The sequence below is a fragment of the Coenobita brevimanus genome, chromosome 35, assembly GCF_032717465.1.
Source record: "Coenobita brevimanus isolate Jiangsu-jjx chromosome 35, ASM3271746v2, whole genome shotgun sequence".
In the NCBI taxonomy this organism is placed as follows: domain Eukaryota; kingdom Metazoa; phylum Arthropoda; class Malacostraca; order Decapoda; family Coenobitidae; genus Coenobita; species Coenobita brevimanus.
This window is the reverse complement of record NC_136988.1, coordinates 19,162,054-19,171,922: the sequence shown is the minus strand read 5'-3', so window position 1 is coordinate 19,171,922 and position 9,869 is coordinate 19,162,054. Positions and strand designations below refer to the sequence as shown.

Genomic DNA, 9,869 nt, shown 5'->3' with positions numbered 1-9,869 from the left:
ACAAAGTCCCCAGTACAAAGAAATACAGTATACATATGTTCAGAGTTTTCCTGTGCAAATGTGGTGCTTGATATGAAAAAGTACCCATTAGTACTAGTCTTCCTGCTCATATTCATTGCCAGAAGCCATGTATCCCAAACAGGGTGACCAACGGCTTAGAGTTAATTGTTTTACAGGGAGGGGCACTAATCCTCCACCAACCCCACTTGACACATACAGTAGGGATGCCAACAGCATCTGGTGTTCCCAGGCGGTCACCCATCCAAGTACTAACCAGACCCAACGTTGCTTAACTTCGCTGATCGGACGGGAAGCGGTGTACTCAACGTGGTATGGCCGTATAGGAAAAAAAAAAAAAAAAAAAAAAAAAAAATACAGTACTCATATGCAGTTTTTATGCTGATATAAAGCGCTCGATTAAAAGAAATACCTGTACTCATATACAGGAGTTTTTATGCTGATATGAAGTGCTCGAGTAAAAAAAAATACTCACAGATAGCTTTTATGTTGATATGATGCCCTTTATTAAGAATACTCATACACTAGAGCTTTTATGCTGGCATGAAGTGCTCGATTAAAAAACAAATACTCATATGAAGGAGTTTTTATGCCGATATGAAGCGCTCAATTAAACAAAATACTCACATGAAGTTAATAAGCTGTTATGATGCGCTCGATTTAAAAAAAAATACTCATGAGGAGTTTTTATGCAGATATGATGTGCCTGATTAAAAAAAAAAAATACTCATACACTGGGAGTTTTTATGCAGATATGATGCCCTCGATTAAAAAAAATTCCTGAGTGGACAACCTAACCCCTACAGATAACGGAGGTTTTCGTTCGTTTCGTTTCGTTTCATTTTTAAAGGCTCCAACATGCTTGCATGTGTCGGCCTTGGTCACCTAATGGCGGCTCTCCACGCTGCACGATCCATTGCAGCCTCCCTGTTCAGTCCCTTAACCCTAAGGTCACACTTAATGACCTCGTACCACGTCTTTCTCGGTCTACCCCTCATAACCCCACCCCCAATATTAACACTTCTCACCTTCCTCACCCAATTATCATCCCCCATCCTCTCCACATGTCCAAACCACCTCTCCTCATCACAACACCAATACACTCCAGTCCCATCCTACCTCTCAACTCTTCCATCGTAAACCCAGCCCCTCCAGGCCTTGGACGCAGGGACGCACTGCACATCCACCTAATCATTGTCATTTCTGTACGTCTGAGCCTGCAAATATCTTCCTCCTTCACTGCCCAGGTCTCACTACCATACAGCATTACACTCCTAACACATGCTGCATACAAAGACCCCTTAGCACGTAGGGAGAGCCCTCTCAATGTCAGGAGAGGTAAGAGCTCCCTGAACTTCTTCCAACCACTTCTCACTCACGCCACAGAGCTAGCTCCAGATCCACCTCCAGCACATAACATGTCTCCCAAATAACAAAACTCTTCCACACACTCAAGAGATTCACCAGCAAGTTCAATCCTTTCACCCCTGACAATCTCCACCTGCTCACAACAATTCAAATTATCATCTTTATATTTACCTGCCATAGCAGTCGACACTGGAGTACGCATCTTCCCTTCGGAGGAATCGACGAGCCTGGCTGTAGGACCTGCCCGGACAAGGAATCATCAGGGCCTGGACGAAGAGTCATCAGAGCCCAAACGAAGAATCATCGGAGCCCAAACAATCATCGGAGCCGGAATGAAGAATCCAGCTGGGCCTGCCAACAGCTCTAGACTCTCCCCATCCCCCCTGCCCAAGGAAGTGGATGGTGAGCTGCAGTGTCGGTTCAGAGGCACATCCCATACCATACACCATAGGACCATACCTTAAAATGAAAACTGCCTTATTTTCTATACATATATACACCATTAAAATTCTCAAATATCACCAAAAAACTAAGGCGCGTTTTTGTGAGGCCTGAGGCTGAAGTCTGGCTTCGCTCTTTGGCTTAACCCCTTAACCGCGGGTATTGTTTTGGTCTGACTGTCCTCTCCCGCGGGGGTTTCAGCCAAATGTAAACAAACCTTTAAACCTTAATAACTCTGCACAGAATAAAGCTAGAGAAAAAAATAAGGTTACCATTAGAAAGTACTAACCTTCAGCTTTCCATTGATGTAGGTTTCATGACTTTGTTGACTTTCACAGGACGGGCAGAGCCGTTAGAAGTGAGGGGTGTAAAATCACTATTTTACGCCCCACACACCAGTACCAAATGCCAACCACTCTCTGATAATAGTAATATAAACATATATGAACACTGCACATATGATAAACACCCACTCTGTGTTCACTGAGGTAGGAAAAAGGCACTTCACTGCGGCTGCGCCTCACTTCACTGCGGCGTCACCCGCTCACTGACGTTTCGGGCGATCTTTTCATTATTTCTAACTTCTAATATTATTTTACATATAATCTGGGCAATATACATTATATTTACACTGCACTTATTACTATATTGCGTCACTGTCGCATCACAGAATTACACAAGTGCCGCAGAATTACACAATTTTTTTTTTTTTTTTTTTTTTTTTTTTTTTTTTTTTTTTGTCCGACTCTGGGCATAGGCTTCACAGCCTGCTATCAAGGCCCAGCAGTCCTCCTACATACCATACACCACTACATGTCACCACTTCGGTGCTAACACCCACCGTCCATATTGAATACATGCTAGGGCTGCCTCATACAGGACTGGTGTATTGGTATTAGCGGGGGTATTTTTACGACATGTCGGCGGGTCTCCTGGTAGATCAGTAAAGCCTGATTTAAAGAAATTCAAATCCTTAAACTGTTCCCTGCCCCAGCCGGGATTCGAACCTGGGTCCGTTAGAACTGCAGGCCACCTCTCTACCGATTGAGCCACCGCCGCAGATTCTCTTATTACAATATCACTTATTATACTGGCCAATATTTACATTTTTTTCTAGGCAAAATATCCCTTATTACTACATTATCCATCATACAATTATTGGTAAAGCACGTCACTGTTGCATCACTGTATATCACTGTCACTTTCAGTAACTCTGCACAGAATAAATCTAGAGCGAAAAATAAGGTACCATTAGAAAGTACTAACCTTCGGCTTTGCAATGATGTAGGTTTCATGATTCCGTTGACTATCACCGGATGGGCAGTGCCATTAGAAGTGAGCGATCTAAAATCACTATTTTTCGCACACACACCATTACCTTCGCTCATACACCATTACCAAATGCCAACCTCATTCTGATAATAATACTATAAACATATATGAACACTGCACATACGATAAACACCCACTCTGTGTTCACTGAGGCAGGTAAAAGGCACTGTAATTGCCCGCACTTCACTGCCACATCAGCGGTGTTGTAATCACTATTTTTCGCTCATACACCATTACCAAATGCCAACCTCATACTTATAATAATACTATAAACATATATGAACACTGCACATACGATAAACACCCACTCTGTGTTCACTGAGGCAGGTAAAAGGCACTGTAATTGCCCGCACTTCACTGCCATATCAGCGGTGTTGTAATCACTATTTTTCGCTCACACACCATTACCAAATGCCAACCTCATTCTGATAATAATACTATAAACATATATGAACACTGCACATACGATAAACACCCACTCTGTGTTCACTGAGGCAGGTAAAAGGCACTGTAATTGCCTGCACTTCACTTCCACATCAGCAGTGTTGTCACTCATACAGCTGGACAGATACTGATGCGTATTTGGTCCGGAGTGGGGTGGGGGGCCCAGGGGGTGGGAGGTGGGGCCCCAGGGGGGGGCAGCTGGAGTGAAAGAACTTAATAGCTACTCTCCCTTGAAACAATTGGCGCACGGAAAAAACGCGGGGTATTCAAAATATTCAAACATTCGAGAATGACACCCGCGGTTTGGTCCAGTTTTTGCAATGTCATTCTGGAATGACACCCACGGTTAAAGGGTTAAGGCAAAGTGGCCCCGCAAAAACAGTACTCGAGCCGTACTGACGAATGTAAACAAACACCCCAGTCAGCTGATGACGCAAAGCAGCATGGCAGATATTGGAGAATCAGATATTTTCGATCTAAGCAGTTGTTCTTCCCTTCAGATGGGAACTTTTCCGTTGTTTGCAGAGACACAAGAGTCTGCGACTGTTGTGTCCACTCTTGTAGAGGAATACATGAGCCAGGTCACTGTGTTGTCGTCTTTAATGGCAACAGGCACTAGGTACATAAAGCAGCTGTGTTAACCACTGGAAATATGAATGGCATTATATAAGGAAAGCTTATAATTTACAAACTTAGGGTGCTTGTTGAGGACCCTAGGAACAAGGTACTCTCAGTGACAGTGTATGGGAAAGTAGACAGAACTCTTATTGATATTATGGTGTAGTGGTAGCAAGCTTAATAATAATGCTGGAGACAACACATTTGTGACCATCATGTTTGTAATGTGGTCAAAAAGTTATGCTGTTGATGGTAGGAAACAACTGGAATCATGGACTGGTTAGGTTTTGATATTCGTAAGATCTAACATATCAAAAGTTTGGTGAGTAAAAGTCTGATAATAGGTTACTGCTTCATTTTATGTACTTATTAGGCTTGGCAGGGCCAGTAAATTTACAGCCATTGTTTTACTATTAAGGAAAATCAAACTTCCATAATTGTCTGAAGCTGATTGTATAAGGTGAACATACCCCAACACAAGTATATCCACATTTGTACCTACCACTTCCCATCTACACATTGAAAAAAAAAAAAAAAAAATTATGGTTGTAAAACTGGTTAGATCATGTCAGGAGTACGAGTTTAACGCGGTTTTTGATAAGTGTCTGTTTGTGACTAGGTAGCTGAGAAGAGGCTTCATAGGCCAATAGTTTTCTTGGCAGCAGGTAATGAGTTTGTCAAATATTTTGGTAACGACGATAATGAGCCTAGGCAGCTGATTATATGTTGGTTGGATAAAATTTGAATGTAGGATCATCCAGACAAGAGTTTGGCATGCCTTATTCAGTTTGGTAGAAGATGAGCTAACTTCATCATGCAGATGTTGTGCCTGACAGATTTATATATTTTTATATCTATTTCTTTCTTTTGGGTGCAGATGATTGGCCATTTAAGTATTAAGTTGGCCAACAAGCTGTATGAGTGCATGTCTGGTTCATTCAGGTGTACATGCAACAGGCAGCACTCTCTGTATGTTGCATGAACTGTACCTGCATTATGAACTCTTTATCAGTGCATACTTTCAGGGGAAAGGAATTATCAAAATGATACTCATTTGTGATAACAACGTATTGAATGTGTGGGGAATTTCTGCCATAGGGTCACATTGCCTTGTGATTATTGGGTATCTGGTAGTGCTCAATTAGGACAATTTTTAGATTCGCACAACCAGAGATTCTTAGAAACATAAGTTTACCAAATAAGTTCTGGGCCAATATAGACCATTTTTCATTATATGCACTTTGCTCACAAATGAATAATACTTGCAATAGGTTGAGTTGGGTTGGGTTGGGTTAGGTTAGGTGGTTAGGTTACATTTGGTTGGGTTGGGTTAGGGTAAGTAGTAAGCCCACAGTACATATTTTTTCATCAAACCTGACTGTTTCCTATGGTTTTGGGTGTGATTCTGTTCATTTTGACCTTTATTTCTAAAAAGAAATAGTGGATTCGAAGGTGATTGCAAAAATATTCATTCCATTGAAACCATTGATTGGCAATAGATTTGAAGGGCAAAATCAAATGAATCACACCAAAAACCATTGGAAACAGATTTGATGCAAAAGATCAGTGGTTGTGTGAAACTAAAAAATGACCCTCATTTCCATTCAGGTGTTCCCTTCAGTGAGCTACTTTGCTGTTAGGTCAATGTGTCCCCCCACCCCCTCAAAAAAAAAAAAAAAAAAAAAAATATATATATATAAAGAATATTAGCAAAACCATACTTTATAATTACATTATGTTCCTTTGGGTTGGTGCAGAGAATCACATGGAAAGCAGAAAGGCTTCAGTGATCACCTGGATCAGAAAGATCTTGATTTCTTCAGAAATATGCGAGTCACCAAGGAAACCTTTACTCTTCTCCTTTATTTTGTACAGGAGCAGTACAGACCAGTGTTCCGTGGAGGGACTCCACCTGTTCATTAAAGTGTTCTCTCTATCTGTTCACTTTTTCTCCCTTCTCCACTAGTAATCTACCATTTTTATTTCACACCCCAACTAACTTTGTTGGCACCCTGTGTAGCTCTCTTTACCTCTTTCCAGAACATTTTCTTACATTCCCTCCACTTTGCACTCAAATTCCTTCCAAATTCCTCATCCACTCTCTTCTTACTCACCTTTACTAATCTTTTCACCTCTCTCCTCCTCTCTACATATAACTCTCTCGTCCTCCTCTCAGCTTCTTCGACGCCCCTGTTCCTCATCCACTCATTATATGCTTTCTTCTGCAAGCAAATAATTCATTAGTCTTAAAAGTGTTCTTATAACTGTATGAAAAAAAAAAAAAGGTGCATGGATTAAAAATATTCAGGAATATATGAAGGAAATCAGCATAAGAAATACTAACCAACTGGACAATTTAAAAAATGATGAAATAAAGAAGAAGGTAAATGAATACGAAAAAAAAAGAAAATGGAGAGAAGAACTGACAAACAAATCCTCAATTATATTTTATAAAAAGAAAAAATTAGACATTAAGGAAGAAAAACTTTATGAAAACACACAGGGTTCTATAATGCTGCACATATGTTGCTTGAACACTTTAAAATTAAACTGGAGAGCAAGGTATATTGGTGGAAATACGTATTGTGAATTATGTAGCAAAACAAGAAGAAACTCTTGAACATTTCTTTAAAAACTGTAATGCGTTAAAAGATATAAGAAGTAAATATGAGGTAGCAGAAGGCAATTTAGAGAACATACTGTTATTAACATATGCAAAAGATGCAGATAAAAAATTCTACCACTACAAGAAATACCTCTGTGAAGTATGGAACACTAGAAAACGTATTTTAAAACATTAAAAAAAAGGAAAAAAAGACAACGAACAGCCCTGTGCTGATTCAAAAGCAATACTGAGTGAACTGTGAACACCATCTGATCTGACCTGCACCACAAACGAGCTGTCCAATTCACTCTAGCTACACATGTTCTTCTCTCACGAGCATCAACTGTAAATTCTAGCATATCTGTATATCAAAATCAATCGGTGCAAGCCACATACTCGTGGCATATTGAAAAAAAAGTGAGAACAGTACATACAACACAATGGCAGGCGCCATCTTTGTTTACATATGACGTCACACTCCCGGGCTCGAGCTACCTCAAGCTGTCAACTTGGCTTGAGTCTGGCTCAAGCGCGGCTCGAGTCCGGCTTGAGCCTGGGCACCGCAAAAACGGGAATGGACGTTTGGCTTAAGTCTGGCTCGAGCCAGGCTCAAGCCTGGGCCTCACAAAAACGCGCCTAAACTTAGCCTTTCCACATAATCCGATGCATCTCTTGCCAAATTTCCCTTATCACCTTTCAGAGTGTCCTGATACTGCTAATGCTCTCTCTCTCTCCCTTACACACACACACACACATCGAGCCACACATAACACCCGCAAGTCTCTCTCTCTCTCTCTCTCTCTCTCTCACGTAGAGAGCCCTGACATACCCCAAAGCACCGCCTACGCCTCACCTTATGGGACCTACCTGGGAGAAAGAACTGGCATGTACGTGACACTTTTACCTGTGCTGTTTGTCTTTTTATGAGAGAGAGAGAAACTACGGAAAGAAAATGAGAATGACGAGGTGTGTGTGTGTGTGTGTGTGTGTGTGTGTGTGTGTGTGTGTGTGTGTGTGTGTGTGTGTGTGTGTGTACATCAATATATATGTAAATGACGTCATTCGGGAAGACAAGAAAAGTTGTTAGTTATAGATGGGATGGCGGGGTGAAGGGGTGTTATAGGAGAGGTGTTATAGAGGGGGTGTTATAGAGGAGGTGTTATAGAGGGGGTGTTTTAGAAGGGGTGTTATAGAAGGGGTGTTATAGAAGAGGTGTTACAGAGGGGGTGTTATAGACGAGGTTATAGGAGGGGTGTTATAGAGGGGGTGTTATAGGAGGGGTGTTATACGAGTAGAAGGGGTGTTATAGGAGGGGTGTTATAGAAGGGGTGTTATAGGAGGGATGTTATAGGAGGGGTGTTATAGATGGGGTTATAGAGGGGATGTTATAGGAGGGAGGTTATAGGAGGGGTGTTATAGATGGGGTGTTATAGAATGGGTGTAGGAGAGGTAGTATGGAGTTTGATGGCGATGTGTGTGTCAGTGGCGTCACCAGGGGTCAGATTTTTTGGGGGGCTGTAGCCCTGGTGTAGGTAGAAGGTGGGGGGGCGAGCAAAGCGAGCCTATGCAGCTGGGGGGTACGGGGGGGCGCTGTAAGCCCCCTCCGGAAAGTTTTTCGGAAATCGAGCAGTTTTAGGGGCATTTTTGAGGCCTATAGATGAAGAAAAAGTAAAATAAGGTCTCACAGGCTATTAATAAGAAACTTATAGGACACATGAATATTGATGGGCCTAATACCAGGTATCAGTAACCCTTATGATTTAATGTGTACAAGGTAATTGTATAAAGCTTTTTTGCAGATAATAGTTTTTCTTCAATTGCTAGTATTATGTGGTATCATAACGGTTTCTTAGTCTTACCATATTAAATTTGATAATTCAAAGAAGCTCTTTGTTCAACGTATATAGATATAATTGCCAAGATTTATCTTCCATTACCGGTACTGTGATAGGAAAACAAAGCCATTCACAAAAAAACAAAAATTATAAAATAGATTTCGTGCCGGTTCTTCAGCAGGTATATCAAGGTTATCACCTGTGCTGGACGGTGGCTAAAAAAATAATGAGAAAATATAATATATATATATATCTATATATATATATATATATATATATATAGTATATATATATATATATATATATATATATATATATAATATATATATATATATATATATATATATATATATATATATATATATATATATATCCTACTTTCCCACTCTGTACGTTTAGGCCAATATATTTGCAACAATGAGAAATAGCCTAGGCCTAGTCAATTTAAAAGTAAATCAATAAAAAAAATCCTGGCCTGTTTCATAAAATGACTACTGAAATAGTTTGATATAGGGCTACTTACACATGTCTGAATGGGTTCAGCTTTGGGGTTATCTGGGGTTGCTTCTGGCACCTCATTCCCAATAACAGACACTTTTTCTTGGCACTCATCTGTGTCATCTTTGGAGGTGCGGGTGAGAAAGAATTTCCTTATGTCACCCTGTCCCTGAAATTTTTAGATGACCTTTTCATCACCTGAGTGGCTGCTGGCTGATATCCGCAAATGTATTAATGTAGAATAGCCTATAAAAGGGAAATGACATTCAGTTCTGACAGTCGAGTGTCGACTGAACCAAGTACTGCTGACTCTTTATATAGAGCATAGGCTAGATCTCATATCTGTAAAAACAAAAATGAACAGGTAAAGTGAGGTGGCTAGCAATATACCGGAACGTAGTAACGTCTATACAGCCACTGAAACCAATACATTCAAATAAAACCGAAAACAACACAGGATTTAGCCACAGTTCACAGACACTTCTCAATGTAAACAAACATTCCGAGTTCCGATACTCTGAACATTCGAATTTGTGAAAAATTGCATAGATCAGATATTTTAGACTGAATAATCCAATTTTAAAGCCCCGTGATTAATATATACCATATTATATATTGTAAATATATAATAAATCTAATAAATGTAATACAATCTTGCATTCTTTGTGCGATAATTATATTTCAAAGAAAACCAAGCTTGGAAAAAGTAT

The 9,869-nt window shown here is 40.3% G+C and overlaps 1 non-coding gene across 1 annotated transcript; it reads right to left on the bottom strand.

Annotated features, from left to right (window-relative positions):
• Nucleotides 1–226: 226 nt before the first annotated feature.
• Nucleotides 227–344, bottom strand: LOC145396261 (5S ribosomal RNA). Its single transcript, XR_013896753.1, has one exon. It is a non-coding gene; the product is annotated as a 5S ribosomal RNA (ribosomal RNA).
• Between the last annotated feature and the right edge of the window lie 9,525 nt (nucleotides 345–9,869).